The sequence below is a fragment of the Vicia villosa genome, linkage group LG4 (assembly GCF_029867415.1).
Source record: "Vicia villosa cultivar HV-30 ecotype Madison, WI linkage group LG4, Vvil1.0, whole genome shotgun sequence".
Classification (NCBI taxonomy): Eukaryota; Viridiplantae; Streptophyta; class Magnoliopsida; order Fabales; family Fabaceae; genus Vicia; species Vicia villosa.
The window spans coordinates 32966736-32977503 of NC_081183.1; the positions used below are offsets into that span (position 1 = coordinate 32966736).

Genomic DNA, 10768 nt, shown 5'->3' on the forward strand with positions numbered 1-10768 from the left:
ACCATTTATGCAGATAAAGCATGCTTCTATGACTCTGGTGAAGATGTACATGAAAAGATTGATAATGGAACTTGAATCCATTCTAAATTCCGACATAGAATCCAGTCAAGATTTTCTTCTACTACATGGTGTGCATTTTGCTTATAGAGCCCATCAGGTAAATTTTTTAGCATGCGTGGACAATTGAAGATAAATTAGAAGTTGATTTGTGCATTATTGGAAAGTCAATTATGGCCATCGAGGAGTCACGTTCGGCTGGAGAGAACTAGTTTTCTTAGGGAGCAAATCAGTGTGTATATATATATATATATATATATATATATATATATATATATTTGTATATATATATTTGTGTATATATATATATATATATATATATATATATATATATATATATATATATATATATATTTGTATTGTATTTTGTGTTTTGAGATTTTGATTGTAAACTTAGCTTCTAGAGCACTTATAAAATTAGTGATGTTTTATTTGTATTTTGATAATAAATATATGCAATACTTATAGATTCAATTCATAAAATATTTCATATTAAATGTATATTTTTTAATTTTTATTTGTTTGATATAATAAAAATGTTTCTCAAAATAGTATTAGTGAGAATTTGAGATATGTCAAAATATTAGAGATTATAAAAATAATAGATTTATTAAAAACATCTATGAAAGCACTTTTTCAGAAAAGGCGCTGTCTTAGACCTATATATGAAAGCGCTTTTTAAGAAAAAGCGCTGCCTTATGCCAATATATGAAAGCTCTTTTTAAGAAAAAGCGCTGCCTTAGGCGTATCTACGCCAGCGCTTTTGACTAAACCAAAAGCGCTGCTAAAACCTATAGCAGCGCCACCTACAGCAGCGCTTTTAAAACCCAAAAAAAAACGCTGTCGTAGGTCTTTTATGGCATAGTGTGGAAGTTTTCTCATTAAGAAAACCCAAGTCTTCCATGCATAAGATTGACTTACCCGCTTGAATACCAAATCCATACTTCCTGAAAGAATAACAACAACAACAACAACAACAGGAGATTTACTGTCAGTGATGCACATCAATGCCTTTCATATGATCAGTGCAGACGTAACAATCACTACTAAATATAATTTACAGACTTTCTCACTAAATATAATTTACATAAACCAATCACTACTAAATCCATAAAAAATAACATGAAAAACCTCGCATCTTAATTGTGACTATTAAAGTTAAACCCCACATCTAGATATTAAGAAAAATCACGACTCGTTATTGATAAATAATAAATCCTAAAATGAAGATTTTACATATGAAACATCAAAAACATACATTTTCATAATCGACCCATATGAATGTAGCTCCCAAATTGAAGTTAAATAAGTAAAAACAGTTATGTTATAGAGAAACATAACAAACCAAGACTGCCCCTATTTTAAAGTGTTGGTAGATTTAAAAAACAAAGGACAATTGTGAGATTTTTACGACATCTTTTTTTCTAATATTATAGATAAGTTCTACTAACAACCAATACTTTTATATTTAATATTATGTGATTAATTTCATGAGTCATAGACAAAAAAACATATATGGACACTATAAAAAGTGTTGGACACTTATCTTCGTACAATTCTTAATTTAAAACAATAATAAAATTATTAATTAAATTAACCCTTGTTTCAATTGTATTTTCATATGGTATAAAAAATTAATAATTAAATTAACACTTGTTTCAATTGTATTTTCATATGGTGTAGCTATATGGTGTTAAAATTTAGGAGTTCAAATATCTCTTCTCTATAAAATTTATACACAATGTTTAAATACATCGAAGAGTCATTTAAAATAATTCCAATTAATAAAAACATATACAACGGTTTAATATATCAAAAAGTCATTTAAATGTAATTCCGATTAAAAAAAAAGAAAAATTTTCATATTATAAATTGATATTATAATTTTTTATTTCTACATACAAATATGAACAAATATGGCTGGAATTTTTATGTTTGTTTACGTTATATTTTTTTCATATGTATCGTTATGGCTAAAGCTAAGTTTATTTTCTAAAAATTAATTTTTTCTTTATCTTGTACAAGTTTTATTCTATATTATTAACATTTTTGTTTATTTGAAATTACAAATACTTATGTTTGCGTAGATGATGAACATTGTCCCACCCATGTCCTCCATTTACAATTCTAAAATGCATAAAGATGATTTGTGAGTGTGTGTATAAGTTATTGGATCCATAAATATAAATTATTTTAAATTAATATTAAAGGATTATTCTTATGTAATCAAATATAATATAAGACATGAAGTTGTTCACTATCTTAAATGGTTGTCTTCTAGTGTTAAATGGTTGTCTTCTATTGTTTTGTCTGATGCTTACAATTTTGCAAATCATACTAAATATAAATAAAATTATAGTATAATTAATAATATCTATAAGATTTAGAGAATAATATTTGTTATTGTAAAGTTTTTTTACACAATTAATAGAAAATTAATAATTTATCATGTCATTAAAATTTTTTTAAATAAAATTGGGGTATAATTGAATATATGGTTGTGACTGATTGACATTATAAATCTATTTTACACTGCATCACTTCTTTTCTCTAAGATTAATAATTTTTTATTTTAAAATATTTTTATTATTATTCTTTCATAGTTGTAATTTGTTGATAGTATAAAATATTAAAAAGATGATATTTTTATTTTTAAAAAGAATAATAATTTTTTTACAAAGAAATAAATTGATCCTTTAAAAGAATCTTATAATCAGAAAAAAATACAATTAAAAAATGGCATACTCCTTCCAACTAGGGGTGAGAATATGTCAGATCAACTAACAGAGGCCTACGACTTAATCTACATAGGTTCAGGTCAAATTAGAAAAAAATTAAAACAGAAAAGATCTATGTTTTTTTATAAACCTATTTAGTTAAAAAGGTTAAGTCACGACAATAAAAAATATTCATCAAATACATATATTTTGAATATGTAATTACTAAAATTATTTTTAACATCTTTATATATATATATATATATATATATATATATATATATATATATATATATATATATATATATATATATATATATATATATATATATATATATTAATTAAACACTATGAAAAAAATACTCTTAATTCCGAAAGTTATTTTGCAAGGATTATTTAAAACCCCCCTTAAATTACTTTTATTTAAAACCCCCCTTAAATTACTTTATAATATAAGTTTAAACACCTTATATCAATTAGAATAATTGTATAATTTATTATGGAGTGAACTCGTCCTATATCTATTAGGAAGCCTCTTAATAGATTTGGCTCAGAATCATAATTTTCTATTTTAAAAACTTAGGTCAAAATTGTAGCTCTGTGTTATAAATAGGTATAATAGATTTTTTATGATGACAAAGAAGAAAATAAAGCAGAATTATCATGAGCATCTTCAAGAAAGAAAAATATTGAAGTAAATTAAAAAGCAAGGAGGTTATGATGTTTCACACAAGAGAATCAATTGTTAAGAACAAACTCAAACACTACTATAAAAAAATACATTTCACCTCAGGTGTGAAATATATTTAACCTCAGATAAAGAAGCGGGGTAACAAAGTGCTTCATGAAAAGCTGCCACTTTACTACTCGAATTTTCAAAAACTGAGGTGTAAAGTTATTTGCACATGGATTCGAACCCCGATATCCGCATAGATTTTTTTTTGTAAAAAAAAAAACTCGTTACATTGTATACACATAATATTAATAAATTAATTTGTCAGTGAAGCTAAAATGCTGGATGTTCGAATCATTGAATTTTGGAGAAGATCAAATGTTGGGTGCCAGGATATTTTCAATTGTTTTTGCTTGCATTTGTTTTTGATATAAAACAAAAAAAAGTTAGATAATTAAATGATTTTCTGCTCAAATAAATACTTATGAACACAAACCTTAAACTCAAATAATTTTCTGTTCTTGCAATCCATCATAGAGAATTATTCTCTCGATTATAACAAAAGCCAAAGTAAAAAAAATTTACCCCTCGATTTCAACTGAAAACCAAGGTGAATAAGTTTTTTTAAGCATACTTCTACACATTCTTTTGAGGATTATTCTACATATTAAATCCTATAATTTCTCTTTTGAGATTTATTTCATGCACATCTTTTAAAAAAATAAAAGTTCTACTAACCACCAATACTTTTATATTTATATGATCATTTTGATGAGTTATAAAGACATACACAACACTTAAATATACGAAAGAGTAATTCTAATAAAAAAAAAGAGGTTTTCACATTATAAATTGAACTTATAATTTTCTATTTTTGCATGCAAATGTGGAGAAATATGGCTGGAATTTTAAAGTTTGTTTATGTTATATTTATTTTTCTTTTCATATGTATCGGTATGGCTGAAGGTAAGTTCACTTTTTAAAAGAATTAATTTTTTTTCTTTATCTTATTCACAAGTTTTATTCTATATTATTAACATTTTTGTTATTTGACATTACAGCTTTTGATAATGTTTGCTTAGTTGATGAAGATTGTCCTATATCTATTTGTATGCGATCTAAAATTCGAAAGTGCATACACACGTTTTGCTATTGTGTGTCAAGGCCCAAGGGGTAGGCCAGCTAGGCAATTGCCTAGGGTTTCAAATATTTTTACAAATTAACAATGTAGTGTTAATGTTCACATGTTCTCTCTATGTGAATTTTATTCAGTATTTTATTGTAATTTTAATTCTCTAATAAACCTGCTCCATTTAGTTAGCACTCTTGTTTTACCTTTATTTTATAAAAAAAAAATTAATATTATTTATTTATCCTTAAGAATATACTATTATTACATTGATAAAAAATAATACACTATTACTAATACTTAATTAAATAAAGAGATATGAGCATTATGTGCATAAATAGCAGTGCACCACATCTGCAGCACTCCCTGAGCAGAGTAAATTCCTGTGTGAATCAATTGGCCTGTACTAGATACTTCCTTTACTTGGAATTTACTGTTATTCCATAAGACCCAAATTCTCTCATTTTCATGATTTTTGTAATTATCAATGAACAACCATTGGTGTCCGAGTTTATTCCTAATATCAACAACAAGGATGGAAGCCGTTAGAAATAGGAGATTAAAAATATAATTATTAATTTTTAAAAAAATATTAAATTTGCTTTAAATCTCAATATTTGTTGTGTCGGCCTAACACTATAACATAATTAATATGCCAAAATATGGTAAATGTTAACTTTTCATATGCTGAAAAAACTTGAAAGTATAGAATATTATTAATAATAATATTTTTATTTTAAGAAAGAGTAATAATTTTTTTTAAGAAAGAAATAAATTAATAGTTCAAAATGATCATTTGAAGTCTCTTCCTACTACTTTTTCAAGGTCTATTTTTTTAATTATATTTTCTTTTCAAGGTCTATTTGAAGTTTCTCCCAACTACTTATCTACTTGTCTAAAAGAGTTGTCAATTGATGATGGTTGTTTGGAGATGAATTTTTGAAATAGAGTTTTAGAAAATGAAGATTTTGATAGAGAATATGTTTAGAAAGTCTTTTGTTTTTTGAGGTATTTGAGTAGATGATAGGGGAATTGGTTGGCTATAAAAGAAATGAACATAAGAAATAAACTTAACAAATTAACTTGTTAACATGCAACAAATATGAGGTAAATATATTAAACTATTTTGTGATGTTCGTGAAGAAAGCCTTTCGCGATGTATATCATCGCTCAATCAAAATATAGATGAAATATAATCTAAAAAATAGCATCTTCCAACCTTAATTACGCATCAAATTATCCCACTCCACATTTAAAAGTTAATTTAATGATCTTGATTTTATATAAAAATTATCTAAAATAATAATTTATCTTTGATTGTAAGATGATAAGAACATATTCTAATAGAATTGGGTCTCACATAATTTTGAATAAAAGTTAGTTGAACGTGAAACTATTTATGTTCGAAAACATTATCATAAATATAATTTTTAACATTTGACGTTGTTTGAATGATTTGAATTAAAATTATTTTAAAATTTATAACTAACAAATTGAATATTAATGTATATTTTTATTAACATAAAATAAAATTATTAAATTACTATTAATCAAATACAAATGTTAAATAAATGTATTTGTTGTTATATAATCTAAGTTGTGTAGTCCAAACTCAAGTTACATATGGTTAGAATTTGTTAGTTAGTTATATATAAATATACAAGAAAATATGTAGTAAAGTAGGAATAATTGTTGTGTTTTTATTTCATATTATTTACATTACATATATACACGAACTCTATAAACTATTGTGTCAAGGCTCAAGGGGTAGGCCAGCTAGGCAATTTCCCAGGGTTTCATATATTTTTACAAATTAACAATGTAGTGTTAATGTTCACCTGTTATCTCTACGTGATTAGTAAGTGTTTTATTCAATTATTATTTTATTGTAATTTTAATTCTCTAATAAACATGCTCCATTTAGTTAGCACTCTTGTTTTACCTTTATTTTATATACATTTTTTTAATATTATTTATTTATCCTTAAGAATATACTATTGTTACATTCATAAAAAATATTACAAGTAAAAAATAATACACTAAGTACTAGTAATTCTTAATTAAATAAAGAGACATCATATTTTTAATCTATATCATTCATAATAATAATTCTATATGAGTAATTGGGCAAGTGAGATACATGGCACTCCCTGGTGCTTTGTTACACTTTTTCAACTTTTCTAAACTTTCTATTAATGGAAACTTATTCTTAATTCAATTAATAATTTTATTTTTATTCAATTAATTATTTTATTAAATGAATAAATGCATTTGTATTATTGGGAAGCTGAAACATCATTTTTTCTTTCAAGGGTTACACGATAAACACGAATATTTGGGGAAGAGCAAATAAATTGATATGAAAGTGGAGGTATCGTATCTCAATACAAATTCAAAACGCTTTCACTCCATCTTCAATTTCATCATGTTCAGAAACAACACATGTAGCGGCGGCGCTCCGTCTTCTCTCTCGGTCATGTTCTCCGCCGTCTCAACCTCTCGTCTGTTTCAAACACGACGGCCGAAAAACTCATACGAGTTCTCTTCTCCGGCGAACTCTCGGTCTCAATCTCTTCTTCTCCTCTTTTCGATTTCTTATTAGTTGTTTGTTGGTTTGATGATGATGGTGATACGAAATCGGTGATTTGTGTTGTTGTGTTGTGTGATTCTGTCGAAGCTTGATTCGGTGAAAGTGCAATGATGATGATGGTTAATGTTTGTTTTAGGTTTAGATCTGTGTATTTGTTCACTCCATGGTTGTTTTCATAAATCTAATTAGTTTATTGTTATATTTGAGGGTTTATTTCTGATTTTTATTCTTTTGTTATTTATGGTTAATGTTTGTTTCAGGTTTAGATCTGTGTATTTGTTCATCTCCACGGCTGTTTTCATAAATCTAATTAGTTCATCTCTTTTCTCTACTATATATTGAATCAAATTAAGGCTACATCATATAGGATTTCATCTGTGTAGCCAGAAAGGTTTGTGAATGGTAAAATTAAATTATGTGTTTTTTGAAATTTGATAAAGGGTTTGGGTTTGGTGAACTGTAAGATTTGTGTATCTCTTTTAGTATGTAATGTTTGGATCTGATGAAGTATAATGTTTTTATATTTAATAATGTTTGTTTTGATCTTGCAGCTTGAATGATTATAGAATTTTTAGATATTACATGGATTTGAAAAAGGAGCGCCTTCCTTTGTATACGATTTCAAGTTAAAGCTTATCTATTGTAACTTAAAATTCCGCAGGTTAAAGCTTATCTTGCAACTTGAATAATGTTTTTATACTTTTTAAATATTTATATTTCCTTTGTATACGATTTCAGGTTTATTTTTTGACAGAAACAAACTTAACGACTTTCATTCCTTAAACAAAGATCAATACAAAGAGGTACCATATTAAAGAAATTACGCCTAGACCAAGAATTGACCGCCTTAGCTAAAGTATGGGCAACCTAATTCGCTTGGCGCTTAATGAACTTTACCTCAAAGTTCGGAAAGAGAAGCAACAAATTCTTAATATTCTTAATAATAAGGCTAAACTCAGAGTTACCTACATGTTTAGAGCGAACAACTTTAGTTACAATTTGACAATCACTTTCAAAGATATCATGAGAAAACTGAAAAGAGATGGCATTTTGGATTGCTTCCTTCAAAGCGGTGGCTTCTGCTTCAATGACGGAAAGAGAACCCACATCCCAAGCAACTCCTCCTGTGATAAATCTCCCCACATGATCCCTAAAGCACCATCCTCTATTAGTAGTACCACATACCTTGTTGAAAGCTGCGTCAACATTGCACTTAACTTGGTTTACCGAAGGCGGAACCCAAATTTCTGAATTAATACTATGACCGGAAGGTTAAAGCTTATATGTTGTAACTTGAAATTATGCATATGAAAATTATGCAGGTTAAAACTTATCTTGCAGCTTGAATAATGTTTGTATACTTTTTAAATATTAATATTTTCTTCGTATACGATTTCAGGTTAAAGCTTATTTTTTGTGAAAAATAGCATCTTTAAAGTTTAGTTTAAAATGGCTTTTGCTTACTCTGTTAACAAATATAATTTCAGGTGCTTCTATATTCTGATCCCAATTCTACGATCCTACACAATTGAATATTGACTAATGTTTTTTTATAGGTATAAGGAAAGCAAATGTGTTGCGAAACAATTGATGGGATATGGTGGAATGTCGTCTTCACATTCAGCTACTGTTACTGCTGTTGCTATGGCGGTTGAATTTCATGAAGGATTTGGTGGACTGTTTTTCGCTACTGCATTGGTTCTAGCTATGATTGTATGATTTTTTTTTGTTCTAACCATAAAATCTATAAAAATTTTGATCTATATATTTTGTTTTCGATGTGTTTGATTTAATACACATGGAGTTTGTTAATGATTGGTAGGTAAAGTATGATGCTACTGGTGTAAGATTGCAAGCGAGACGGCAAGCAGAGGTTTGATTGTGGTTTATGAGATCTCTATTTGTTTTGATTGATATTAAATTATGTTTATCGAATTTGACTGACTCTCTATTTATGTTAAAATAGATTATAGAATTTTTCTTATGGTCTTGTGGGCTGGTGATATTGCACTCAATTTGACAGTAACAACACATGTGAAAAGTATATGAAGAATAAATGAAGGAGATGAACTTAGAAATTTGAACATTAGTCAGATCGCTTCACTCAATCCTTCTGATGTTCAGGCCATTCTTATACTATTCATGTTGTTTCTGACTTTTCATGTGCTCTTCTGCAACAGTGTGATACAATGTTAGATTTTATATTCAATTTTCTCTTATTTTGATTGTGTTTGTTGTGTAATTTGACTGATAAGTTAAATGAAATTTGATTATGGTTTGTATATTTCCATTAGAAGATATTTCTTAAATCTATTATTTAATATTCATGTTTATGTGCACTTAAACTTCAATTAGTCTATTGAAATATCAAATCTTTTCTAAGTCTATTATTTCATTTTCTAATTGAAGTTTAAAGGTTTTTTTGTTTGTAATAATTCAAAATATTGATTTTATTTGATCAAAAATATATTTAATACTTCAATTAATTTTTTTTTACTATTAATTAAGATGTTCGATATATTTGATATTATTGTGGTTGTCGTTTTTTTTACCTCCCCGTTTCACTTGGGAGGACGGCACGCTAGACCTTTCACGCGAAATTTGGAAGGAGAATGCGCCCGTGGTGGGATGAATTTTATTTCAGTTCTTCCTACGATATCACACGAACTTTCTTATTTGTCCTACGAGTAGGAAAGGGGAAAAAAGATCTCAACTAAACCCTAGGAGTTTGCTAAGTGTGGGGATTACACCTAGACTAGAAATTCTGGAGTCCGGGGGGTCGGTTATACATAGGGAAGTGTTTAAACACCCTACATATCTGTAGTACTCTACAGGAACCTTCTCTGTGTCTAAAATGTGTTTGTGCTGCTAATGATTATTGGGAAAGTTTCTCCTTTGTGTTAGGAGAAGGAATTGAATTGAATAAAAGAAAGATAGACAGACAGACTGACTATTTTTGGTATTTTATTAGCTCGCTGAGATTCCTTGTGAACCTCATGCCTACATATCCCTAATGGAAGTCAGAGCTTAATGTAGTTCGGGGAACTAATTAATTATTAATTATTTTTGGGTGCCTTGCTTGAAGCTCAAGGTTGAAGCTTGAATTAAGTCTCTGTTTACAGTAAAGAGACATGAAGTTATCTTTATAGAGAGGTATTTCTACTATTCCACCACAAACATTTTAAAAGAGTGACAGAATGATTGAATTCATTTCATTAAGAGAGTGACCTTACTTGTGTGTTTGCAAGTATGCTAGTATCTCTTAAATGAAAGAAAGATGCTCATCCAAATTAGGGAAAGTTACCACATGTCTGGGTTTTACTGCTAGCTCATGCCTTTCAAAATCCTAAATGGGAGACTTGATTGAAATTGAAATGAAATGTAATGTTTGTTTGTTTGAATGTGGTGAGATAGAAGAAAGATCTCTCTATAGAGATAAGCTATGTCTATCTACTGTATAAAAGATTTGATTTTTTAGCTGGCTTGTATGAGGCCCAAGCTTGAGGCTTTTTTGATTGATTGATTATTATTATGACTCTGGGAGAAAACTCCATTGAGGATTAATTTACAAGGGATTTTTATGTTCTGTACAAAGCCCAGAA

General features: G+C 27.7%; 2 long non-coding RNA genes across 2 annotated transcripts; both read left to right on the top strand.

Annotated features, from left to right (window-relative positions):
- The first annotated feature begins 3134 nt into the window (after nucleotides 1-3134).
- LOC131599037 (uncharacterized) lies at nucleotides 3135-4770 on the top strand. The gene is made up of 2 exons (XR_009282500.1): nucleotides 3135-4413; nucleotides 4509-4770. It is a non-coding gene; the product is annotated as an uncharacterized LOC131599037 (long non-coding RNA).
- Nucleotides 4771-6841: 2071 nt separating this feature from the next.
- Nucleotides 6842-9430, top strand: LOC131599038 (uncharacterized). Its single transcript, XR_009282501.1, has 4 exons — nucleotides 6842-7138; nucleotides 7718-7827; nucleotides 7905-8879; nucleotides 8989-9430. It is a non-coding gene; the product is annotated as an uncharacterized LOC131599038 (long non-coding RNA).
- The last annotated feature ends 1338 nt before the right edge of the window (nucleotides 9431-10768 follow it).